Below are 16,210 nucleotides of genomic sequence, written 5' to 3'. Positions count from 1 at the left end.
ATGATTTTGAGGTTTAGGAGGGGTGTCCCACAATTTGTGAACCCCAAGTTTTGGGTTCTGCCCTACCTTTAATAAATAATTAATACCAATGGACTCAAGAAGGATAAATTATGAAGTGTTAAATTTATTTAGGGGAAAACTATAAAGTGTAGGGTTTATTTAGTGAATATTGGAGTCTAGGAAAGATGCTCAACATGTATAAAGTAGGAAGCATGCTCTCGTGTGGAAACATAGTCTAGTTTATGAGGTTCATTTAATAGAAATTGAGGTCTTTAGAAAAATACTGCGCTAGAGATGTAAGTACATGAATGAAGAACTTAGGTATATATGTAGAGAGACTCAGAAAACACACATGGCACCTGCCATGTGCTTTTCTGTGGAAGGAAAGCATGAAAGCAGAAGAAAAATTGAAGGTATTTGTGGAAAAGTTGGAATAGTTCCTCAAGCACATGCATTTGAGAGAAACTGAGGCTTTCGAAGAGAAATTAGGGTAAAGCTGCAAGCGTATGAAAAACAAAATTTAGGAGCTTGTGTAGAGAAACCTGGGAGGAATCCACATGGCAGTTAAGAGCACAAACAGTGACTCAGTGGAGAAAAAAAATGAGGGAGCAGATATCAAAGAAGAGACTAAAAGAAACAGAGGAGAAATGAGTGATGAGGAGGGTTATATTCATGGCTATTCTGGATTTAGAAGAAGTACAGAGGTAACAAGTCTAGAGTCAGTAAGAGCACCCAGGTGGTAGATTTGGAGATCAGAAAAAGATCATACATATAATTAAAGTAAGAAGTTACACTTAATATAAAGCAGAGACAAGTGGAAAAGTTTAGATTAAGAAATGAGACAATGCTTTCCTGCCCCCACTCAGACAGGCTGGATGAAGGTAGAGGTAGATTCTTGTGTGTTTGGGCACAGAGTAAGAACCTGAGAGAGAGCACATGAATACATTGAGGGTTGTGTCTAGCAAGAAGAGAGGGAGGAGCTGGGAGATTGCAGCTTTTATAACATCAGAGGGAAAACCTGACTGGCTAATAAATTTACAAGATGAATCTGAGGGTTAGCCTATTTGGGTCAACCCACTCAGGTAGCACACTATACTGTGGGCAGCAGGCGTGCTGGGGATCAGTCTCAATTGGGTATTTCTGCCAAGAGCTTCTGTTGCCAGGGCAAGCAAGCTGGCACTTCTTGGTTGTCCTTGAGCTTCAATACCTAACTGAGACTGTGTAAAAAAGCTAGCTTTCTCGTATCCCCCTTTACTACTAAATTAAATTTTCCACTTTGAATTGATTTTGTGTGTGAAAGAGACAGAGGATAGCTTTAGTATATATTGTATGTATACATTCAGCTTTATGAGTTTTATTTATTGAAGAGAGCAACCCCATGCCAAAGTGTGGGGGTCTTGAGCACTTTTATCAATGATCTGTTGGCTGTGTTTATGTGGGCATATTTTTCTCAGCCCTATTCTGTTCTAATGGCCTAGGTATTTTTATGACAATCCCATGCTATTTTTGTTACTATAGACTTGTATTATATCCCAAAGTCATGTGTTTTAATGCTTCTGCCTTTGTTCTTTTTACTCAAGATTGTTTTGGGCTCTCTGTGGCCTTTTGTGATCCTATAAGAATGTCTTATTTATTTATTTTTTTGTGAAGAAAGTCTTTGGTATTTTGATAGGAGTTGCATTGTGTATTATTTTTTTTTTTCATTGCTATGACCAAGTATCTAAAAAAAGCAACCTCAAAACTGAGAAGATAGTCCAACATAGTGGGTGAAAGGTATTGGAGCAGGAGGCACCTGGTCATATTGCATCCATAGTCAAGAAGCAGACTGGGGCTGGAGAGATGGCTTAGCAGTTAAGCGCTTGCCTGTGAAGCCTAAGGACCCTGGTTCGAGGCTCGGTTCCCCAGGTCCCACGTTAACCAGATGCACAAGGGGGCGCACGCGTCTGGAGTTCGTTTGCAGAGGCTGGAAGCCCTGGCACGCCCATTCTCTCTCTCTCTCTATCTGTCTTTCTCTCTGTGTCTGTCACTCTCAAATAAATAAATTAAAAAAAAAAAAAAGAAGCAAACATGTGTGCTTGGTTTGCTTTCTCCTTTGGAGGCCATGGAAGCTGATGGAATAGTACCTCTCAGGATGAGTCATCATACCTTATTTAATCTAACCTAGAAACTCCTCACAGACATGCCCAGAAATTTTTGACCTAGGTGATTATAGATACAGTCAAATCGACAATCAATACTAATCACATGATGAGTCTATAAATAACTTTGGATAGCAGAGACATTTTAACAATAGTAGTTCTTCTATGTTATGAACATAGAATGTCTTTCCAATTTTGGATACAGCCTGCAATTTTTCAAAAGTGTTATCTATTTATTTCATTTTTTTTGAAGCAGAGTTTCATTCTAGCTTAGACTGACCTGGAATTCACTCACTCTGTAGAGGAGGTTGCCCTCAAATTCATGATGCTCCTCCAAACAGCTTTCTTAGTGCTGAGTTTAAAGGTGTGCACCTGACTTCCACAGAGTTTTTTTTTTTTTAATTTTCATTGTAGAAATTACTCATTTACCTAGGTTACATTTCCTGCTAATATCTTATGCTTTGTACCTACTATAACGAAGTTTGCTTTCATGATTTCTTCAATTTCATATGTTGATTTTATATTCTTTCACATTGCCTAATTTATTTATTGCATCCAGTAATATTTTTTTTTGTATTGAGGGAGGGAGGAAGGGAGAGAGAGAGAGAGAGAGAGAGAGAGAGAGAGAGAGAGAGAGAGAGAATTGGCATACCACAGCTTCCAGCCACTGCAGTCGAGCTCATGATGCATTCAACACTTTGTGAACATGTGCAACCTGCTTGCATCACCTTGTGCATCTGGCTTACCTGGGATCTGGAGAGTTGAACTTTTGTTCTTAGGCTTCAAAGACAAGCACCTTAACTCCTAAGCCATTTCTCCAGCCCACACCCAGTAATCTTTAAATATAGTCTTTTGACCATGTTTTCTTATGAAATCATACCATAGAAAATTAGGAATAATTTGATCTTCTCCTCTTTTATTTGGATGACCTCTATTTTTTTCTACTGCTTAAATGATTTGACTAAGATTTCTAGTATTATACTGAATAAGAGTGCCAAAAATAGACATGTGCTGCAGTCAGGTTCTCATTGCTGGTAGAAATCACCCAGCCAAGAGCAGCTTGTGGGAAAAACAGGTTTATTTTGGCTTATATGCTTGAGGGGAAGCTCCACAATGGCAGGGGAAAATGAAGGCATGAACAGAGGGTGGACATCACCCCCTGGCCAACATAAGGCAGGCAATAGCAACAGGGGAGTGTGCCAAAGACTGGCATGAGTAAACTGGATATAACACCCATAAGCCTGCCCCCAACAATATGCTCCCTCTAGGAGGTGTTAATTCCCAAATCTCTATCAGCTGGGAACCTAGCATTCAGAGCACCTAAGTTTATAAGGGACAACTGAATCAAACCAACACATTCTGCCCCTGGCCTCCATAAACTGATAACCATACATGATGTAAAATGCAATGCATTCATCTAACATTAAAAGTCCCATAGTTTTTATCAATTCCGATGATGTTCATACATCACCATAGTCCAAAATATTTTAACTGAGCGAGAGTTAGTCATGTGGAGGACAAAACCTAATTAAGTTGTGGTATATCTACACAATGGAATTCTACACAGCAGTAAGAAAAAATGACACAAAGAAATTTGAGGAAAAATGGGTGAACCTGGAACAGATCATCCTCAGTGAACTTAGCCAATCACAGAAAGAAAAAAAAAAAAATCACCACATAGTCTCACTCATCTACAGCACCAAACCTGAATCTACCCAAGATACCTTACATACCCAGCAAGCATCTCATGGACTAGACACTAGGATGGATGGGGAGGGAGGGGAGGACATAGAAGGAGTAGGAAACAGTAATTTAGACCCAAATGGCAATGGTACCATAAAATTCTACTTCCTAAAAGGCAGACCAAATGGTTAAACCCTCACCAGGCCCTTATACACCAGAACCACAAGACACTGGAGAGGGTAGGATCAATCTAACCTAAACCTTCTACATCTTCCCTCACTCCCTCTCCCTCTCTCTCTCTCTTCTCCCTAACTCTTGTATATTAGTTACATTCTTCCTCATTTTCTTAGTGGGCACTGACCTGTGACTCCAAGTGCCAGCATGGGGCTATCATTCGCAATGAACTTTTGATCACAGAAACCTACAAGGTTTCCTAAAAGAATGACAGATTTCTGTCAAGTACTTGACGACCCACCAAAGGTTAGTGGTAAGACCCAATTGCTGAAGACACCATATTCAGCTGACACGTAAAATGGAATGGCATGGCTGGAAGACAGGAGAGAGTCAGTCCCCAGACAGCGTATCTAGTGCCAGAAGGTGCAACATGGGCAACTGGGGGAAATGACCAATATCTCTCCAAGCAACTCATGGTCTAACCTACTTAGCAACAAATGATGGGTTGTGATGCCCACATAAGTGCCATAGTGGCACACAGCCATGGTGGGGAACCAACTGCTCTTGATTTGGTTAATTGATCCCCTCAGTGGTACAGGACCCATAGCTGGAGCTGGGAAACAAGTCAGAATCATATCCAAACATAAACCTTCTCTCCAATATCAAGCTACCATCGATCATGGGCTATAAGAGGGCTTTCACTTATTAAACTTTCTATAAAAAAAAGTAAGGGTTATTTCATTTGTCCTGGAACTAACTTACTCTCCGTTGGAGAATCTGTTTCTCTTTTTCATAGATGCAGATCCTAAAGAGAGAGCCAACTCATCATACCTCAAAAGAGCCCCGACTGAAACTAAGGAAAATTAGCAAAACAAGCAACGGTGCTGTTTTTCTGATGAACCAGATACCAGCACAAGGGGGAAGGAGACCAACACAGAGAAAAACCAACTCCTACCAAATCAGAGAACCAGAGCCTCAGAGGCCCCCAACACCTCATCGCTGAAGCAGACCAAAAATGAACCCAATGTGGCGCAGTGATATTTTGCAGAAGAGGGGCTGGAAAGAATGTCAGAGCCACATGTTGGGTTAGGATATGCAGAGACATTTATCACACCAATAACTATGGGCTAACTGCACAATTCATGACCCATATACCTCAACAAGCAGGAGCCAATGGGGAGGGGGTAGGTCATGGATGAGCCTAATAATGGTACCAAACTGCCTGTATATGCTGAATAGAAAACTAATTAAAAATTAAAATTAAAAAAAGAAATATATTTACATTATATAATGCTTAAACCAAGCTAATAAATATATACATTATTTAAAAAAAACATCATGTGAAGAGAATATGTGGGCAATGTGGGATACCCTAAAATTATCAAATATTTGGATCATGGGTACATCACAGGGGAAGAAATTAAGTTGAATATGGGGAACATATTAAACAAAATTATTCAACTAATAATAAAAGAGGGACCCATCCAAATACAAGAAGCTCACAGAACAAATAGACTGGACCGTCATAATTAAAACCCTACACACACACACAAAAAAAAAGGGAGAGTGATTTTACTCATTACATACAAAGACAATCCAACCAGTGTTACCTCAGACTTTTCAATAGAAACCCAGAAAGTCAAAAGGAGTATGAGTGGAGCACTTCACTTTCTAAAAATTTATGGCCTTCAACACAAATTACTATAACCAGAAAAATATTGTGATACACTCACAATAGATTGTGAAACCAGGCCCTTATACACCAGAACCACAATTACAATTACAGGAACACAAAGCCAAACCTACAGAGAATACTTCAGGAAATACTCCACACCGAAGAGTCAAACAACAAGCCTCAAGAGCCTACAAGAAGAATGCAGTAACCAAAACTAGAACAGGCACAAAAACATTCAAAGCCCAAAAAAGCACCAAACCACAGGAGGCCTCCAACATGGCAGAGATTAAAGTGAATCTTAACATTGTAACCTTAAACATTTATGGTCTTAATTCACACATCAAAAGATAAAACCTAAAAAGGTGAATGAGAAAAATGGACCCTTCTAATATCTTTAAGAAACCCATGTCACCATTAAGGATAGACTCCTTCTCAGGATGAAAAAAATGGAGTGATTTTTCCAAGCAAATGGAAATAAACCAAGTGAATGTTGCTATATTAATATTTTTAAAGAAAAAAGACTTCAAACCAAAAGTAATCAAAAAGGACAAAGAAGGACACTTATTAATCATCAAGGGAACAATCCAAACTGAAGGCATCACAATCACAAATGTATATGTACCAAACACAGGTGAACCACATTTTGTAAAACAAAACCTACTTATAATATACCAGAAATAAATACCAATGCCATCAACAGTAAGAGACTACCTTACCCCATTATCATCTATAGACAGATCATCCAAGAAGAAAATCAATAGGGAAATAATAGAGCTTAACAATATCATAGATCAACCAGAAATAACAAGACATCTACAGAACATTCCACCCCAACTCTACAGAATTCTTCTCAGCAGTCCATGGAGTCGTCTCCAAAATAGACTATGTATGAAGGCATAAGGCATGCCTCCATAAATTCAGGAAAATTGACATAACTTCTTGTATCATATCAGACCATAGGACAGGAAAGCAAGAAATTAACAGCATGAGAAATACCAGACATTGTGCCAGCTCCTGGAGATTGAACAACACACTATTAAAAAAATAATGAATGGGACATAGAAGAAACCCAAAAGAAAAAAAGATAAGTTTATAAAACTGAATGATAATGACAACATAACATTCAAAATTTATGGGATGCAATGAAGGCAGTCCTAAGGGGGAAATTTATAACATTAAATTCCTCCATAACAAAGACAGAAAGATCTCAAATTAACAACCAACCATCCACCTTAAGGCATTACAAAACAAGAATAATCCAACACTAAGATTTCCAGATGGAATGAAATACTTAATATCAGAACAGAATTCATAAGTTGGAAACTAAAACAATTAAGAAAATTGATTAAACAGATTGTGGCTTATTGAAAAAATCAAGATTGATAAACTTCCTGGCCAATTAGATCAAATGAAGAAAAAAGATGTGTCAAATTAATAAAATTAGAAATGAAAAGGTAAAGGTCATAACAGACATCAATAAAATCGGAAGACTCATCAGGACATATTTCCAAAACCTCTACTCCAAAACACTGAATAACGTAGAGGAAAGGGATAAATTTTTAGATATATACCACCTATGAAAATTAAATTCACAGCATATAAATCTCCTATACTAACCTATTACATCCATTGAGATTGAAAATGTAAAAAAAAAAAAAAAAAAAAAATCTCTGCAAAAGAAAAGTCCAGGAACTGATCTATTCTTAGCTGAATTCTACCACACCTTCATTATAGAACTGAAACCACTTTTATTAAGCTTTTCACATAATCTGAGAACAGATAATGTTCCCAAACTACTTCTATAAAGCTAGCACCACCCTACTAATAAACCAAAGAGATATATCAAGAAAAGAAAACTATAAACCTATATCCATCATGAACAGATATGAACAAAATCCTCACATTAAATTCAATAACATATCAAAAGCATCATCCATTTTTAACAATCAGGCTTCATCCCAGAGATGGCTCAACTTAGGAAAACACAAGAACCACATAATCATTTCAGTAGATGCAGAGAAGGCTTTTGATAAAATGTAACATCACTTAATGATTAAAATGCTGGAAAAAATAGGCATGGAGGGCTTATATCTCAACATAGTAAAGGTTGTACACACAATACATAAAGCCCATATGGAGATTCCTGAAAAAGATGAAAATAGAGCTACCAACTTACCCAGACATTCTTCTACTGGGCATGTACTCTAAAGGCTTCATTGCAGAGATATTTGGTCAACCACATTTATAGCAGCTCAATCCACAATAGCTAAGAAACAAAATCAACGCAGATGTCAATTGTTTGATGGATAATGAAGATGTGCTACATATACACAAAGGAATTCTACTTATCAATAAGGAAAAATGATATAATGAATTTTTTTAGGAAAGTGGATGTGCTTGGAACATAACATAGCTAGCAAGCTCACATAAGCACAGATACACAAATGCCACATGTTCTTACTCATTTGTGGCTCCTAAACTGGAACAGATTAAGTTGAAAGCATAGCTGACAAGCAACTTGAGGGATAGCTGAGAGGAATAGAAGTGGTTGAGGGAGGATACTGGGTGGGAGGAGGTACGGAGAAAATTTCATCTAAAATGAATTTGCAGCATAGAAACCTTCTTCCTGGATAGCAGACTAAATGACATAACCCTCAATTGAAATATGGAGAGACCATCTGTTTGGAAGGGCCCTGGATAGGGTGGGATGCAGGTCTAACCCTAAAACACTTGGATCTGGCTTACAACTGTAAGTAACAGAAATTGGTTACAACCCACTTTGAGCTGATCAAAGAAATCTATGAGATCCTCAAAACAAGACAGGCTTCTGTCATAGCACTTGACTATCCCTGTTGCTAAAGATATCACATGCTGCCAACACTGAACATCAAGAGATCTGGCTGAATCTGGAAGGATGACAGTTCCCAGATGATTAGCCCTCATAGTCCTGAAAAGCATTACATGAGCTGATGTGGAAAATGGTTGACAGTATTTTGAGTAAGCAGGTGACTCTGCTGCATGAAAACAATCAGCCTATCAAGATGAACATGCTTGTATACTAGTGGCAAGCAGCCTAGGTGGGCAACCAATGGCTTTCTGATTGGCTATGAGATTCATGCAATGGAAAAGGAACTTGTAGCTAGAATTGGGGACTGATTCAGCATCCCATGTAGACCAAGATTATGGATTCCAATCAGAAGCTTCCACAAGTCTCTGTCCAAAATCGAAGCTACACTCATAAAAGTCTGTTTAACAATGCTTATCCCCTCTAACCTATCCTGATCTCATCCTCTGTTGCAGAATCTGTTGTTTTGTTTGTTTGTTTTTTGTGATTTTGTTGTTGTTGTTGTTTTCAGAAAGCAAATTTACCAAGAGCAGAATTTACCAACAAGATAAGATAAGAATATATAGCTGACTCACTAACAGGAGATGAACTACCTGTCACACAGCAGCTAGGGTCCAGGTGAAACCACAGAGGAGTTGGCAAAATGAGCTATACTGCTGTTTCAGGATGATAGCAGCCACTGAGGATACTCAAAATACACCAAAGTAGAAATATAGAGCTACTGAGAGAATTCAACACTAAAGTAGACTTTAAGCACAACCAGTAAGGCTCAGGGAATTTTGCAGAAGAGGTAGTGGAAATAATGTAAGAGCCACTGGGTATGAAAATTCAAATAACTGGCTCAATAACTGGCTCCTGCTTTCACAACTTATAACCCACAACTCCATGGTGAATACCAGCAATCCCACTAAGGAGAGCCATTGGTGGAGGGCAGGGAGGACAGAAATAATGGTACCAACATATGATTTGTTCATACAACGTTTTTACTGAATACAATTTTTTAAAAATTTGGATTTGATTAAATGCTTTTGCTGAATCTAATGAAATGATTTTAGCTCTTTATTCTTCAATCTTTTGGTATGATTCATTCCATTTATTGGTTATTAGATATTTTTCCATTTCTATATGTGTATATAGCATTAGAAACTTCCTTATTATTACAGAATTTATGGTATCATGGATATTGGCATGTCATATTTCTATTTTCAATTGTTTCATGGCATTATTTAAATTCCCATTTAATTTCTTTGTTGGCCAGTTGACCATTCTAGAATGCATTATTTATTTTCAATATGTTATACAATTGCTAAACCGTTAGTTGTCATTGATTTCTGTTTATTCCCACCATTGTCAGAAAAGTACATGACACTTAAATCTTTTGAACTTGTTAAGACTTGTTTTGTGGTTTACCATATGATCAATCCTGAAGATTGTTTTCTGTGTCGATGAGAAGAAAATGAATCCTGACGATTGTCTATAAAATATGTTAAGATCAATTTTATCTATAGTATTGCACTCGTTGCTAATGTCTTGCCTGTTAGGACTCTCTGTTATAGAAAATAGGATGCTGCTTTTCTCATTTTAAAATTATACTCTTTTTCTCTCTATAAAGCTAATTATGTCTTTTCATATAATTGGGTCACTGTTGTAGTCAGGTTTGCATTGCTGGCAGAAAACATCTGACCAAGATCAGCTTGAGTATTTTTTTAAAAAAAAAAAAAAAAGGTTTATTTTGGTTACAGCCTTGAGGGGAAGCTTCATGGTGGCAGGGAAAAACAATGGCACAAGCAGAGGGTGGACATCACTGCCTTGCCAATATAAGGAGAACAAGAGAGCAACAAGAGAGTGTGCCAAATAATGGCAGGGGGAAACTGGCTATAATACCCATAAGACTGACTCCCAAAATACACTGCGTCCAGGAAACATTAATTCCCAAATTGCCATCAGTGGGAAACCTAGCGTTCTGAAGACCTAAGTTTATGGGGGGCACCTGAATAAAACCACCACAATCCAGCCCTGGCCCCAGTAAACTGATAATCATAGGTGATATAAAATGAAATATCATCCATTTCTTTTCTTGTCTGAAGGGTTTTTTTTTTCTTTTCTGAGAAATCTACTATTATTGTGATGCTCTTATATATCATTTGATATCTTACTTTTGCTGTTTTTAGATTTTATCTCAGTCTTGGGCTTTTAAAAATATCTTACTTTCTTCAGTTGGCATACAGAGATTTAAATATCATTTATTCTGGCATAGTAGATGCCACTTATTTTGGTTGATTCTCACCCACATCTTCAAAGCTCATTTTAAAGAATTGATTTCATATGCCTCAAGAAACAACATTATTTTGGTAAACTTGCTTGGGATCATTTGAGTTTCCTGGATCAAGATTTCTATGTTTTTATTGATATTTGGAATGTTTTCAGCTTTCAGTATCTTGTCAGGTAGCTTTTCCATGTTTCTCCCCTCTTTTCTAAAATAGTCATAATGAAAATATATTTGAAAGATTTTCTATAAATCCATGGACTTCCTTCATTCTTTTCAACTTTACTCAGTGTCTGAGTGGATTATGTCTAAGGACCTACCCTGAAGTCCAGCAATCTTTTTATCTCCCTGTTCTTGCTTGTTTGTGGTTCTCAACTGTATTTTAAAATTTCATTTATTGACTTCAGTATTAATATCTACTTTTTCTTTTGTGTGGTGTCTATCTCTAATGAATTTCTACTGACAGCACAAATTATTTTTATATCTTAAAGCATCTATTTTTATTATCTTTTTTCTCATTGAGTATGCATAAAAACATTACTCTAAACTAATTTTTTAAACAATTCATTAATATGATTTTCTTTCAGGTCTTTTACTAGAAGTTCATTTTGCAACTTTGGAAGGCCAGTGTTTACTTGCTTTTTCACTTTTCTTTGTTTCACTGATGTTTATACATGTGGTAGACCAGTTGCCTCTACCAAATTTAATAGCATACTTCACAGCAGCAGTTTTTCTTCTGGTGCTGTGTGTTATAATGCTATTCTGGTTCAGTATATTGCCTTTAGTTACAGATGTGAAAAGCAGCATAGTCTCTGGGTATTTTCTTAGCTTTGGTCAGTGTTGATTATTTTGTGTGTGTCTTGATGGCTTATAGCTATCTGAGGACTTAATTGCAAGCTGAAATGTTTCTCCCTCAGAAGCAGCCAATTTACTGTTCATTCTGAGTATAGTATAACTGTGAATACCTGAAATTTGTGAGATTCTATGAGTCATGTAGAATTCATGCTGATGTGGCATTAAAGGCAGGACACCTATGAGTTTATAAAGGACATGTATGGTAGGAGGAATATTTTGGAAGGTCTCTTGTAGACTTGGTACTGTGTGCCTAGCAGGAGACATATACACATATTAATATTCTTGGGCTGAATATGACTGGTCACTCATATGGACTTGGGAAGGCATACGAGAGCGCCACCAGCAGCGCGCCACCAGCAGCAGTAGATATGAGGAATTAATCTAGTTCTGAGGACAGTGTGAGGCCTAACCTAAACAGTTATCAGTAGGGGTTCTTGTCAGGATTGACAGGTGTTTGTTGTCTTTGCTGGGACTCACTTGTCTAGACAAATAAGTGATCCCTAGTTTCAAAACTGTCTCAAAATAAGGTGAAGTTCAATAGACGAGACACCTGACATTGAACTCAAGCCTCTACATATATCCACATATATGTATATACACCCATATATATATATGCCCAATACATACCCACAATATATACACATGCAAAAATTTTTTTAAAAAGCTTAAAGTATTCATGATATGATTAACATATGTTGGCAACAGGTACTATGACATGACAAAATTGTGCTCTAAGCTAGAAATTTAAAAAAATATTCTTATATAATAAAGCATGATCAGTAGTTTGATGATTAAGGAAAACAATGTTTATAATCTAATTAAACTTTCTTTTTATGTCAAGTATGATTTAGAAACAAAAAACATGCAAAAAATTAGCTTCCTAAAAGGTGTTTGAATGAAAATGGAGAGAGTAAAGTGAAGGATAATTAGATTTTTTTTTTCTGAGTGATTGGGGCTGTTTGTATTATTAACTTAAGAAAAATTCTATAAATCTGTACATAATAAGGCAGTTTGGCTTTTTAGATAGTCAACCCTGTATTACCATTCTCAAATGGACTTGCAGATGGTTCCTATCACTACAATTTTTGTTTAATATTTACTTGATATTAACAGTGTGTTCAGCCTGGTGTGGAACATTGGAAAGACATGTATATCTGAACATTCCCCTCCCACCTCCATCTGCTTCTCTCATTTTGTTATCATATTTTTGGCATTTTTGACTTGACTATTGCTTTGTTATTCACTTATTAATTATCAACTATATGACAAATAGAAAAAAAAAGATTTAAAGCATTTTAATTAGGCTAAGAATGCATAGGATGGGCTGAAGAGAGCTTCATAGTTAAGGTACTTCCCTGCAAAGCCAAATGATTCAGTTTTGATTTGCCAGGACGTATGTAAGCTAGGTGTACAAAATGGCCCATGAATCTAGAGTTCATCTGCAGCCACTGGAGGCCCTAGCATGCCAATTATTTCTCTCTCTCTCTTTCTCTCATAAATATATAAAAACATACTTTTTTAAAAATTGCAAGGGAGATAGAAACATAACGTTACCAGAAACATTTTTCAAGTGAGATTTGTATGTGTTAGTATGTATTAAACACATGTTTTCTTTCTGAAAAAAAGATATTTTCAAGGAGAGGGCTAGAGAAAGAAAGAGATAGGTAGACAGAGAGAGAATGAATGGCCAAGGACCTATTTATTGCTACTGCAAATGAACTCCAGACACATGCACCACTTTGTGCATCTGGCTTTAAACTGATAAGAACAAATATTATACTTGATCTTAACCAAAAGGCCAGGTAGCAATTTATGTGGGTAATGGGGAAATCAAACCAGTACAGGCCATCATGCTTTTAAAGCAAGCATGTTTAACTGCTGAGTCATCTCTTCAGGCCTGAAATATGTGTTTTCTAATTTTAGAAAAAAATTGTATTTATTCATTCAACCTGATGTTAACAAAATTGTAACTATGATATTGCAAAATATTTAATATCACAGAGGAATGCGCAGAACTGTATAATCGTGTTTTTTTGTAAATTCTTTATTTATTTATAACTAGAGAGAGAGAAGGAGACAGAGAATAAGAGAGAGAATGGGCATGCCTGGACCTCTAGCCCCTGAAAACAAACTCCAGACACATAACTACTTTGTGCATCCAGCTTTCCCTAGGCACTGGGGAATTGAACCCTGGTCATTTAGCTTTGCAGACAAGCACTTTAACTGTTGAGCTCTCTCTTCCCTGTAAACATGATTTTTTAGGCAGCACATGAACAGAACCTAGTTGTTATTGTTGTTGTTGCTCTTCTTCTTCTTCTCCTCCTCCTCCTCCTCCTTCTTCTTCATTTTCCTAAATTTCCAGTCACAGAACTTAACATATATACTAAATTTCATCCATTTCAATTAACATTTTTATTTTCTTTTATTGTTGGCAATTACCCTACATCTCTACTTCCCCATCTACCTGCCCCTCATTCATACTTTAACCATTCATCTCCTTGTCTTTCTCTCTCTTCTTTCATATCACTTGTGTTTTATTACCTTCCCTACCCCAAAGGCCTCTTCTTTCCCCTCACATGCCCCCCCTTCTAGTTTCCTTGTATCTGTACACACTTATTCCCACATAACACATACATATAGAAATTAAAATCTGGGGCTAGAGAAATGGGTTAGTGGGTCAGGTATTTTCTTGTAAAGCCAAAGGACCCAGATGCAATTCCTCAGTATCCACATAAGCAAATGTGTAAGGTGGCACATGCTTCTAGAGTTCGTTTACAGTAGCTGTAGGCCCTGAAGTACCCATTCTCTTTCTCTCTCTTTTCCAAATACATAGATAACAATAAAATAAAAACTTTAAAAAAACTTAGAAGTTTTTGGCATCCAAATATGAGACAGAGTTGTGGTACTGGTCTTTAGGAGCCTGGGTTACCTAACATAATATATATTCCTGTTCCAACACTTTTCCTGAAATGTTGATAATATCTTCTTTCATTATGTCTGAAGAAAATTCTATTGTGTAGATTGTCCCATTTTCATTATCCACTCATCTGTTGATGGATATCTAGGTTGATTATACTTCCTAGCTATTGTGAATAGAGCAACAGTGAATATGGATGAGTGTCTTTATAGTTGTATGTAGATGGCTTTTAGTGGGTCAGGTATTTTCTTATAAAGCCAAAGGACCCAGATTCAATTCCCCTTTGTATGTATGGCCAGGAGAGATATAGCTGGATCATATGATAATTCTATTTTTAGCTTTTTGAGAAACATCCAACTGATTTCCAGGGTGGATGTATGAATTTACATTGCCAGCAATGTTAAATATTTCTCTTTCTCACATCTTCATCAGTAATTTTTTTGTCATTTATTTTCTTAATGATGGACATTCTTACTGATATAAAATAAAATATCAAAGTATTTTGATTTTCAGATTCATGATGACTAAAAATTCTGAACACATTTTGAAATATTTGTTAATGTTCTTCATTTCATCTTTTGAGAGCTCAGTTTAGTTTCATAACCAGTGTTTCGTTTGGGTTATTCATTTGTTTGGTGTTTATTATTTTGAATTATCTGTGTATTCTAGGTATCAATCCTCTCTGTCAGATGCAGAACCTGCAAAATGTTTCTCCCATTTTGTAAGTGTGTCTTCATTTAATTAACTTTTTCTTGGCTTTGCATTTCCTGAGGTCCCATTTGTTGATTGATGGTCTTATTTTTTGAGTAACTGGCATTCTATTAATAAGTCCTTATCTATGCCTATAACTTATAGTGCTTTCACTTTTTCTTCTTAAAGGTTAGAGTTTTAGGTCATACACTAAGTGCTTTCATGTATTTGAAGTTGATTTTTGAGCAGGGTGAGATTAAGGTATAATTTTATTCTTTGATATCAGAATGTCTACCTTTTGTGCACCAATTTTTAAAGACATTTGTTAATGTGTATTTTTGCAATTTTTGTCAAGGACCAAGTGGTTGTACATGAGCAGGTTTATGTTTGTATCTTCTATTTCATTCAATTGATCTACCTGTCTGTTTCTGTTCCAGTACTGTACTGTTTTTGATATTATGGCTCTCTAATATATCTTGAAATAAGGTACATTGGTACTTTTAACATTCCTCTTTTTGTTCATGGTTGTGCTTCTAAATATATTTTAAGATTGTGTTTTCTATTTCTTTGAAGAAGAGCTTTGGAATTTTGATTGGGATTTCATTGAATATATAGATTACTTTTGGTAAGTATATCATTCATTTTCATGTTGTTGTGAACAAACACTTCACTAGAAGCAACTTATAGAAAGAAACAGTGTGTTTGAATCACAGTTTCATGGCAGGAAGGCAAGGAATCAGAAGTGGGATGCAGGCATAGTGTCATCAGGCAGGAATCAGATGAAACAAGAAGTGAGCCCGGGCTATAAAACCTTAAGGTTCACCCCAGTGATTTATTTCCTCCAGCGAGACACCACTTCTTAAAGATTCAACAATGCTTACTAACAGCTGGGGACCAAGTTTTCAAGGGTCCTTTGACCGGCCTATGGGGACATTTTATATTCAAAACACAACAGTATGGTACACAT

General features: G+C 36.6%; 1 pseudogene; it reads right to left on the bottom strand.

Moving 5' to 3' along the window:
• Nucleotides 1-13,289: 13,289 nt before the first annotated feature.
• Nucleotides 13,290-13,446, bottom strand: LOC123461031 (annotated as a pseudogene).
• Nucleotides 13,447-16,210: the final 2,764 nt, after the last annotated feature.

This window comes from Jaculus jaculus, chromosome 5 (assembly GCF_020740685.1).
Source record: "Jaculus jaculus isolate mJacJac1 chromosome 5, mJacJac1.mat.Y.cur, whole genome shotgun sequence".
Lineage (NCBI taxonomy): Eukaryota > Metazoa > Chordata > Mammalia > Rodentia > Dipodidae > Jaculus > Jaculus jaculus.
Note: the sequence above shows the minus strand (reverse complement) of the source record. Positions and strands in the feature narration are given on the sequence as shown.